We start from the raw sequence: 10,979 nt of genomic DNA on the forward strand, positions 1-10,979 counted from the left end.
GCATCAAGCTGTACTTTCTATCTTTTTTCTTTCTGCTTATCTTAGTCTTTCTTCCTCTCATCTGTACTTTCTTTCACTCCATCTTCCCACCCGACCTTCACTCTCCCTTTTTCTTCCTTCCTCCTCTTCCTTCTTTTTGTTTTGTTTTGTTTTGTTTTGTTTTGTTTTATTTTATTTTATTTTATTTTATTTTATTTTATTTTATTTTATTTTATTATTTATTGAGAGGGAGTAGGGGGAGAAGCAGAGGAGGAGGGAGAGGGAGAAGCAGACTCCGTATGTACTGAGCGGATGCAGGGCCAGGCTCCCCCACCAGAGATGCTCAACCGAGTGAGCCACCCAGGCGCCCCTCCTTCCTTTCTTCCTCATGCAGGATTGGGAGACATTTAAAAAATAACAACAACAACAACAACAACAACATATCCAATAAAATAATGGGAAAATGAAAATAGGAGTGGAAAGACAAAAGTACAAATAAATACACATCTATCAGCCTAGAAAGCACCAACAGAGCTGTGATAGTTGATCACTAAGTGATCAAACCTTAAGAAGATTGGGGTGCTTGGGTGGCTCAGTCGGTGAAGCGCCTGCCTTGGGCTCAGGTCTTCATTGAGGGGTCCTGGGGTCCAGCCCCACATGGGCTCTGCTTCTCCCTCTCCTTCTCTGCCTGCTGCCCACCCCCCATGGTGCGCGCGCTCGCGCTCTCTCTCTCTTTGTCAAATAAAATAAATAAATAAATTTGTTATGTTAAAAAGATTTAGCTTAGGTTATTATACTTTGATTGGAATGAAGAGACTCAAGCAACACCGCCAGTGGGCCAGGGCCAAGCACGCCCCCGTGTGCCGGGGTTTGCACTTCTCAGCTCCCTGTCAGCTCCATCACCTGCAGGCCGGAGGTAGGTATTTGCATTCCCATTAAGGCCTTTTTCAAATTTATTCTATGCACTTCCTAGGTGGATAAACCTGAGAGGGTGCTTAAAGTTTCTGAATTCTGCTTCATTATCTGCAGATGCCAGGATAGAACATAACTCTGTGTATCACTACGATAATGAAATATGTGAAAGTGCTTATATTCATCTTCCATTGCTGTATGACAATGTTGCCACAAGCTTAGAGGCTTAAAAAAACACCAGTTGTTCATCTCAAATTCTCCACGGACTGGGAGTCTGGGCATGACTTCCCTGGACCCTCTGCTCAGGGTCTCATGGACTTGCATTCCAGGTGCTGGCCATGATGCCCTTATCATTTGGAGCTCAAGGTTTATTCGGACTGTTGGAAGAAATCTCCTCCTTGCAGCTGTGAGACGGAGGTACCCATTTTTTTCCTGCCTGTTGGTGGGTGACCCAAGGCCACCTGCGGCTCTCTGCCACGGGGCTCCCATAGTGACTCCAAACATAGATGTTTGCTCTCTTCCTTCCAGGCCAGTTGGAGTGAATCTGCTGATGTTTTGTTTTTGGTTTGGTTTGGTTTGGTTTGGTTTGGTTTGGTTTTAATCTCTTTCAAGAGTTCATTCCATTAGATCAAGCTCACCGAGGAAAATTTCCATTTTGAGATTTATCAGTCAACTGGTAAGAGTGAAATTCCATCATAGTCACTGTTTCTTCCACTCACAGGGTGCAGCTTATACAAGGTTACAGGTCATGGGGGTGTCATAGAACTCTCTCTGTTGAATGGAACACATCATGACACCCACTCCCTACAAATAGGACCCTTAAAACAAGAGGCTATCTAAAGTGCTGCCTGGCTTGATCTTTTTGACGAATTGAAGGTAGCGCTGACAATAAAGAAGGTGTGGTTTCCACCTTCACAGAGCTTGTAGAAAGTACTGGAAGAACAAAACAAACAAACAGAAACCCCAAATAAGTGAGTAAACAGATGGATACAATCTTTGCTAAATATGATTAGAGCTTCTAGTCCTTGAAAGGCTTTTAGCAGGGAGGTGACAATGTTCAGATGGCAATTTTAGAAGATGACCCTGAACATTATTAAGAAATGAGTATTTGTTGGGAATGACTGGACCCATTTATGAAATTATTTGGTACTCTTTACTATACATAAACATAAATATGTGGCTTTAGTGAGAACTCAAGCCTCTTTCATCAGCCTGCCTTCAAATCCACTTACAGTGAAGGAGAACCCTCGTCTAATTTTATTCAAGGCTTAGAGCACAGTATTGGGACCTAACCCTAGTGGGCTCAATTATGATGTCTATCTGTGGCAGTCTAATCACTGAGTTCCCTTCTTTTGGGGGCCTTCTTGCCAGTAGATGTGATCTCATTGCAATTTTCTTCAAGTGGAATGGTTCATCATTTAGAATTAGTTTGGGTGCATATAAAAACAATAGTAGTGATTTAAACAAGATAATTTATTTCTACATCAAGTAAAAAAGAATTTTTTTTTAAATGCCTGATGATAAGTGTTCCAGGGCTGGTCTGGGGCTCCATGATGCCATAAACCTGGGTTCCATGAATCTCAGCTCATGCTTTCTACCCCATAGTCCAAGGAAACTGGTCAAATTCCAGCCAGACTATAACAACCAACTGAAAAGGAGACCTGAAAAAGGAAGGTGGCAAAGAGCACATGCCAGCTGCCCCTTAAGGAAAGTTTTCAGAATCTGTAAAAACAAAAACAAACAAATTAAAAAAAAAAAACAAAAAAACCCTTCTGCTGAATTCTCAGTCACCTTGATTACAACCCATACCTAGCTGCAAGGAAAATTAGAAAATGAAGACTTTTTTTCCCAGCCAACTTATCTCCAACTAAGATTCAGAGTTTCCATTAGAAGGAAAATGTAAACTGGAGTAGGCAACCGGCAGTCTCAGTCACATGGTATGAGGCAGGATATGAGTTTGAGTGGAGTAGGCAAAGTCTGCAACTTGGCACCAGTTTTGTTCTAGGTTACTCACGCTAACCAGAAAAAAGGGGCCCCTTATGTGTGCTGGCCTAATCAACTAGAGTTCCCAGTATAGAATTTGAAGTTGGAGCCCCATTTAGAACTGATACAGCAGGTTTTTTATGCAAAAAAAAAAATGGAACAAATGAAGCTCTTGACATAATAATAGTCAGGACTCTATCAGATACATGTGAGAGAAACCCACATTGACCTAGGTTAAGCAAAAGGAGAAGTTTTATTGGAAAGCTATTCATTTAATACTCAAAACTTAGAAAAATACCAAACAACCAAGACTTTGGAAGAACAGTTGTTGAACGAGCCTCAGGGCTAAACCAGACACTGAAAGGTCCTTCTGTTTATTATAATATTCTCAGGACATTCTCCTTACTTCCAGCTCTATTTCATAGGGGTAAGGAGGTCAGTTTTATTTTCTTGGATTTCTCACTATGGTAAATATGTGGAATGCATCCCAGCTACTCAATCATGCCTAATAGTTCCTGACCAGAGAAGAGATAGAAAGAGATTCAATTCCTGAAAAGGGACTCTGATGTGCCCAGTTTGGGGAATATTTCCATCCATGGACCAATCGGTCAGTCCCGAAGAGAGCCAGGTAGATGAAAACAGGAATGTGTAGGCGCTGTACATGTAGACGGAGGAAAGCCACTGAGAAAATAAACTTAATAGTGGTCTACTAGACTTGGAGCTGACATACTAAACCTTTGGAAGTCCCAAACATTTGTTTCAATAGCAGAATAAGAAGAGAAAGAAAGGAAGAAAGAAAGAAAGAAAGAAAGAAAGAAAGAAAGAAAGAAAGAAAGAAAGAAAGAAAGAAAAGAAAAAGAAAAGAGAGAGAGAATAGTTGTTTCTGTGTATATTTTAGAATTTTAATATTTCTTCAAGAACAATTTGAGAGTAAGATCCGTGTAAGGAATTTTTCATTTCTCTGTAGGAACAAAAGATGTTCTTGATTAAGAGAAGGGATTCCAATTCATTTGGTTTTATGGAAAGAAAACACTTTTCAGACACATTATATTTCTGGCTTCATATAACTGAACTGGGCTTTTATCGAATGGATGTTACATAACCCTGGCTAGCTCTTCCCCCAGCTGCATGAGAAGAGCCAATGGAGCTCCCTTGAGCTCCTCTCCCAGCCAACCCAAAAAATACAGAGGAAGGGAATTCAACCAGTCCTGCCCTATTCCTCGGGCCAAACACTTTCTTGGTTTTCTCTGCTTTCTTCCACTGTTTGTTGCTAGATGGTGTCCTTTCCTTGACTCAAAGAGTGCTGACGTTCAGAATTCATATTTGAAGTAGAAGCAAAGAAAGCAAGTCTTCCACAGGAGTTTGATCCTAGCCTGCTTAGGCCCAAATGGCCAAATCTAAAGAATCAGTGTATGACCAAGGCTAGTAGCCCAGCCACTGGATTTCCCCAAGGGAGTTTGGAGTCAACCCCATGAAGCAATCAGGTATCCCTTGGTTTTGTTTTCTGTGCATGATTTTTGTTTTTGTTTTATTTTTTATTTATTTATTTTTTTAATTTTTTTTTTCATTTATTTATGATAGTCACACAGAGAGAGAGAGAGAGGCAGAGACATAGGCAGAGGGAGAAGCAGGCTCCATGCACCGGGAGCCTGACGTGGGATTCGATCCCGGGTCTCCAGGATCGTGCCCTGGGCCAAAGGCAGGCGCCAAACCGCTGCGCCACCCAGGGATCCCTTGTTTTTGTTTTAATTATGGGTATGGGTATGGGTATCTGTTAAGAATATAATTAAAGTGATTGTGATGTCGTGTCATGGCTAGCCATACCTCTTTCCATAAAAATCTTTTGCAGTTCACACATACATACATACACACATTCACACGTTCATATGTTTTATCACAACTAAATACAAATGTATGTATGTGGGGTTCTAGCATCCTAGTATAGTGGAGTTCTAAAATTGACTTTTAATTCCTTTTTTTTACTAAGGAGTTTATGAGACCCCCTTAGTCAGTGTAAATGAGGATACATAGTATGCTTCAATCTGGAATCCTCTTATAATCTCTTCTACGACTGTGATAGTTTTTAGCAGGCCACCTACGTTGGGATTTGTCTTATTTAAAAGCCCTCATTACTATTTCCAGGGTAGTCTTTTTCTGTTATATCTACATGCTCAAATTTCTCTACCAGTTGATTTCTATAGAGAATTAACTCCTCTAATTTGTTCTATATAATACTTTCAGCCTGCTTTACTTCTTAACCTTGACATGATCTCTCTCTTCTCTTTCTCTGTCTTCTCCCCCCCACTCCTCCTCCCTCATCTCTTTCTTGGATAGATGGTGGATGGATAAGAAGGAAAGGAGGGAAAGAAGGAGGGAAAAAAACAGGGAAAGAAAGAAAGAAGAGAAAGAAAGAAAGTTCTCAGAGAGCAGTCATATTATATTCCACAAACATTGACAAGAAGAGTCATCACTAGCTGGGGTGGTAACAATTTTCGTATTGGCTAAAACATGAGTATCGTGCATGATGCATGTGGCCTAGGTCAACACTGACTACAGAAGTTGAGAAAGTATCTGTTTAACAATTTCACACATGACACCATAGAGGTTAAACATGGTTAAAATTCAGTTGCCTTCTCTTTTTCGTAGGAGCATAGTCACAAAGGCAATAGATTCACAGGTTGTTGCAGAGGGGGCAAAAAGAGGCTCAGAAGAGAAAGACTTCAGGCCGCCAAATACAAAGTCACTACCTCACTGCTCAGCCTTTTTTGTGCCTTAGGAATGAGTTGGGGAGAGGCTTTGAAAAGCCTGGGAGTGGGTTTAATGGCCCATGCGACACCTGTGAGGTCAGGGAATTGGTAAGAGAGAGCCCTCTCTTCACCTCTATTGTTCCAGGGTGGCCTGGGTCATGCTCAAGAGCTGAACACAGTCAGAAAAAGTTAGCTCCTGCCGTCTTACTTAGAAGTATCAGAAAGGGAGACAGAACATGAGAGACTCCTAACTCTGGGAAACGAACAAGGGGTGGCAGAAAGGGAGGTGGGCGGGAGGGTGGGGGTGACTGGGTGACGGGCACTGAAGGGGACACTTGATGGGATGAGCACTGGGTGTTATTCTATATGTTGGCAAATTGAACACCAATAAAAAATAAAATTAAAAATTAAAAAAGAGGTCTTTTTGACCTGAAGATGTTAATAAGCCTGTGATATGTGCTAACCTTGGAATGATTTCTCTTCTTTTTCTTCTATCATTACTTGTGCCAGTTTGTACATACAATTACGATATAAGGAAAATAAGTTTGGATGAAGGCACAGATAGATTGCAATTACTCTTCTTTAAAATAAAAAGGAATTAGTGTCTAATCTAATTAGATATTAACTATGTTGTTATTACTCGATGGGGTATGGCAATCAGATGAGGAGGATGGCACCTAACACCTACTATGTGTTAAAGCACCAATATCTATGAGTAACTAAAATTGAAGAGTAAATTTGAACTGATTCAAATTTTATTCCTAAAGTATTGGCACTCCCGTTTTTGCATTGTGATACATGTAGGGCTGGAAACACTTGGTGTTCCCTATGGATCTCCTTGGATCCCCTTGACCATCCCTGAGTGGCCCTCTGCCAGTTTCTAGCCTGTCCCTGAGATGCTTTTGTAAAACTGCCTGAGGGCAGCTGAGGCTATTTTGCTTACAGACTTGGAGCCAAGGAGCTGAAAGTGCCTGAGAGCCTATGCACCTCCTATTCCCTCAGCCCTCGGCCAGTCACTGACACAAAAATATGAATGCCTGACTTTTACCCCTCCAATCAGGACAAAAGCCGAGGTGAATTTTACTTTTCAGAGGACTTCACAGACTCTGGAAAGCAGGCTGAGGCTCCTCTCTGGCTTCTTTTACTTCCCTGTCCTACTAGTCCTACTCCCTTTGTGGTGTCTCCCATGAGCATTTCCTTTACAAATCATGTGTTTGGGGGTTGGTATACTTCTAAGAAACCTGATCTGAGACAATGGGCTGCCTTGAATAGAAGAGAAACTGATAAACTTGGACATGGTCTATCAGAAAATGCATTGGGCTGAGTCCACCCACAGAATTCTCCCTCCAAGAAATGGACATGATGGACAGATGTCACCACAAAAACACAACATTGAAATCCTCCCCAATCTAAGCCTGGATGAGGAATCTTTTCATATATTCAGTCTTTGTGCCAAAGGAGAGAGAGAGAAAAATTAAGTGAATATTCATTCAAATTTAAAGATTCTTGTATCTCATTGTGTAATTTTTATTTATTTATTATTGAAGTGTAGTTGACCAGTTGTGGAGTTTTTTGATAGAGAAATGAATCAGAATCTATTCGTTTTTAAAATTATTAACGGGAATGTTGAATTCTATTGATTTACTCCAAAAAATAATAAAATGTCCCTTTCACTTACTTTCTAGAGAAAGGTGAAGAACAGGAGGGAATGAGCAGGGCACAGGGAATGGAGACTAGGAGACTCAGTGAAAATCAAATTTGTAATCATGTCTGATGCTTAGAGAATGCTTATTTTAGGCCAATATCATCTGAATAGGCTCACATACACTCTATGAATTGGAGACTATTATTATCTTCATATTTCAGATGCATTTAAACTATGTGGGTCACTTATAAGCAAATTTTTCTACAATACAGCGCTGTAAATGTATCTCTCTTATGATTTTCTTAATAACATTTTCCTTTCTCTAGCTTACTTTATTGTATAATGTATAGTATATAATACACATAACATACAGAATATGTGCTAGTCAACTGCTTATGTTATTAGTAAGGCTTCCAGTCAACAATCGGCTATTTAGTAGTTAGGTTCAGGGAATCAAAACTTACACGTGGATTATCAACTCCATGGGGGCGCCCATAACTCCTGTGTTATCTAAGGGTCAATTGTACACGCATCCCCATATAGACAGACATCTGTGCGGAGGTATGTACCAACCTACAGTTCTGTGAGTTGGGGAATATTACAACCTTCATATTTCAGATGGGAAGACTGTAACACTGAGATGCTAAACGTGTCCTGAGGTCATCACACAGTATGTGGCACACCTGAGGTCTGGTCCCAGCAATGTGACTGTGGTGTCTGTGCCCTAAACCACTTCACTCGGCTACCTGTTCCTGGAGAGATTGAGAGAATTCAGTAGAAAGAAACAGAGACTGAAAAGGAAAAGATGGAAAGTCAAACATGTAAAAATTGACCCACACACAATGATTAAGACTCGGACCAAAAGGTACCAACAGAGAGGAGCATGCACACATCCCACAGAGGCAAGGTGAAATCAATATAAAAAGACTCCCATTGTAACACAATCACAGAGAAAAATCCATACACACAAAAAATAAGGCATGCACGCTTTATAAAGACACAGGCAGGAGAGGGGGTGCGTCTAAATAAGCAAGACTCAAGACAAATGGGACATGCCTGCAAAAGGATCCTGGGAACCAGAATTCAGGCAGATGAGTCTTTACTGCATGGATGGCTTTATTGGTGTAATTTGAAGGGAACCATCTACCTTCAGTGATAGGGAGAAGAAGAAACTGATAGGAACTATCCCGTAGGGGAACATAAGTCCAAGATTCAGAATTTCTACTTGTTTCTTCCATTATCTACGGCTGTGTAAAAATCACTCCCAAACTTAATGGCTTAAAACAAGAACTATTTTATTATATGTCATTATTTTATGAGCCAGGAATTTGGGCATATGTACCTGGGCAAGAGTTTTGTTCTATAGGGTGCTGACTCACCCATTTTTAGCTGGTGCCTGGGTGGGGCTGAAAGATCTTAGGTAACTTCCCTCATTCACGTGATACCTTGCCACAGTCAACTGGAAGGATGGGGCTCAGCTAGGCCTCTCTCTCTCTTTCTCTCTCTGACTCTCTGTATTCTCAGGCCTTTCCCTGTGGTCTCTCCAACAGGGCAGTCCGACTTCTTATTTTTTGTCTTGGGGCTTTAGGAGCCCAAAGCAAAAGCTGCTACCCTCATAAAAACAAGCTCCAGAGCTGCCACAGTCTCTTGCACATAGTCTCTTTCTGTTTGTCGAAATAGCCTCATGGCAGCCCAGATTCAAGAGGAAGACAAATAGGCCGTGTCTCCTGATAAAAGGAGTACCAGAGAATGTGTGGCTGCCCTTCACCTGCCACACCACTCAAGCAGAAACAGGCCAGCGATGCACAGATGTCTGAGAAGCCAGCAAGGGTCCAAACCTTGGACACTTCCCAGAAGGAAGTGCTATGGGAAGCTAACCTGGAAGGCAGAAACTGTCTCTTGAGGTAACTAGTGAAATCTGAGAGTTGGATAATTATGGAAGAGGAAGGAGAGCCCCGGGGTGGCTCAGTCGGGTAAGGGTCTGCCTCCAGCTCAGGTCATGATCCGGAGTCCTGGGATGGAGCCCCGAGTTGGGCTCCCTGCTCAGCGGGAAGCCTGCTTCTCCCTCTGCCCCTGCCCCCCTGCTCATGCTCACTCTCTCTCCCACATTCTCTCTTTCAAATAAATAAATTCAAAAAAAGAGAGAGAGAAGAAAGAAAGAAAGAAAGAAAGAAAGAAAGAAAGAAAGAAAGAAAGAAAGAAAGGACTGTGTTGTTAGAGTCACACACTTTGTTTGGAACTAACTAGATACACTTACTTGGCCCCAAAGGTTATCTGTGTGTTCTTAAGTGTTACATCGCACCTATTGCCTTACCTGCCTACGTGACCCCCTGTTCCCACTCCACAGATCCTAAGTTCTGATAATTTGCATTGACCTTCATGTTTCTGGAGTTTCTTCCATCTGTAAATACAGCGGGGCCTGCAAGATTCATTACTAGCCCGTTGAGTCCGGATGACTCTCCTCTTCTATTTGCCGATCAAGAGACACACCCAACGGGAGGAGTGGAGACACGAAGAGCCATAACACTGACAACAATGCAATTATATTAGCAGGGTTTTCCTTTTTTTCCCTGGGTCAAACGAGAATAGTTCGAGGCCACATGAGCAGTTTGCACGTGGGCATTGGCTCTGGAGTCAGGTAGAAATCTGCCAAAGTGTTTGCAAAACAGACAACTCGTGTGAGCTGGATCTTAGATGAACTGAGTACTACTTATTTTCTAGGATTGTTGGGATTATTCAAGAAAACGGATACCATGTGGATAGCACAGAATAGTCCTTCAATACATGGAAGCAATGGTTACGAACACCAGGTCGACCCCTCAGCATAAGGCGGTAGGGAACTGGAACAAAGGAATAAAACCCAGGGGTGCAGCCTGGGGTCTGGTCAAGCCTCGGTGCACCTGACCAGCGCAGGCCCCAGGCAATTTGAAACAGTTTAACTGCAAACACGGATATCAGACCAAATCATATAATTTACATGAACAATATGAAAGACAAAATTAAAAAAGAAGAATTGAAGTGATCCCTGTACGCCTTGTTTTCTCAGTTTGGCCCTGTGGTAGGTATTGTAGCTTTACAGACCATGAAGATGAGGGGGCAAGCCTTTGTTATTTTTAAGGAACTGGGCTCATCCACAAATGGCTTGAGACAGTTACAAGGATTTCCATTTTATGGTAAACCAATGCGAACCCAGTAGGCAAAAACAGATTCGGATATAATATCTAAAATGTGTGGCACTTTGGCTGACAAAGAATAGAAGAAGGGAAAGAAAAAAGCAAAAACTGTGGAACAGACTGCGACCACTGCAAACAAAAAGCCTGGTCAGGGAACACCAAATGCAGCAAATGCCCAAGGAAATTCAACACCAAATCCTCAGGTCCCTAATTACCCTCCAAACTATATTTTATTCCTCAACAATTTACCAGAAGAGACTAATGAGATGATGTTGTCTATGCTGTTTAATCAGTTTCTGGGCTTCAAAGAAGTACGTTTGGTACCCGGGAGGCATGACATTGCTTTTGTTGAATTTGAAAATGATGGACAGGCTGGAGGTGCCAGGGATGCTTTACAGGGATTTAAAATCACACCGTCCCATGCCATGAAGATCACATATGCCAAAAAATAACATATGGCATAGTTGTCTTTAAAGGACTTGGTGTTATTTAAAGTGTTTGTTTTGATGACATTTGGTCAGGCCATTTTAATAGTTGGGA

General features: G+C 41.7%; 1 pseudogene; it reads left to right on the forward strand.

The window, feature by feature from the left end:
- The first annotated feature begins 9,015 nt into the window (after positions 1 to 9,015).
- Positions 9,016 to 10,979, forward strand: LOC144320606 (U2 small nuclear ribonucleoprotein B'' pseudogene; annotated as a pseudogene).

The sequence above is a fragment of the Canis aureus genome, chromosome 1 (genome assembly GCF_053574225.1).
Source record: "Canis aureus isolate CA01 chromosome 1, VMU_Caureus_v.1.0, whole genome shotgun sequence".
Lineage (NCBI taxonomy): Eukaryota > Metazoa > Chordata > Mammalia > Carnivora > Canidae > Canis > Canis aureus.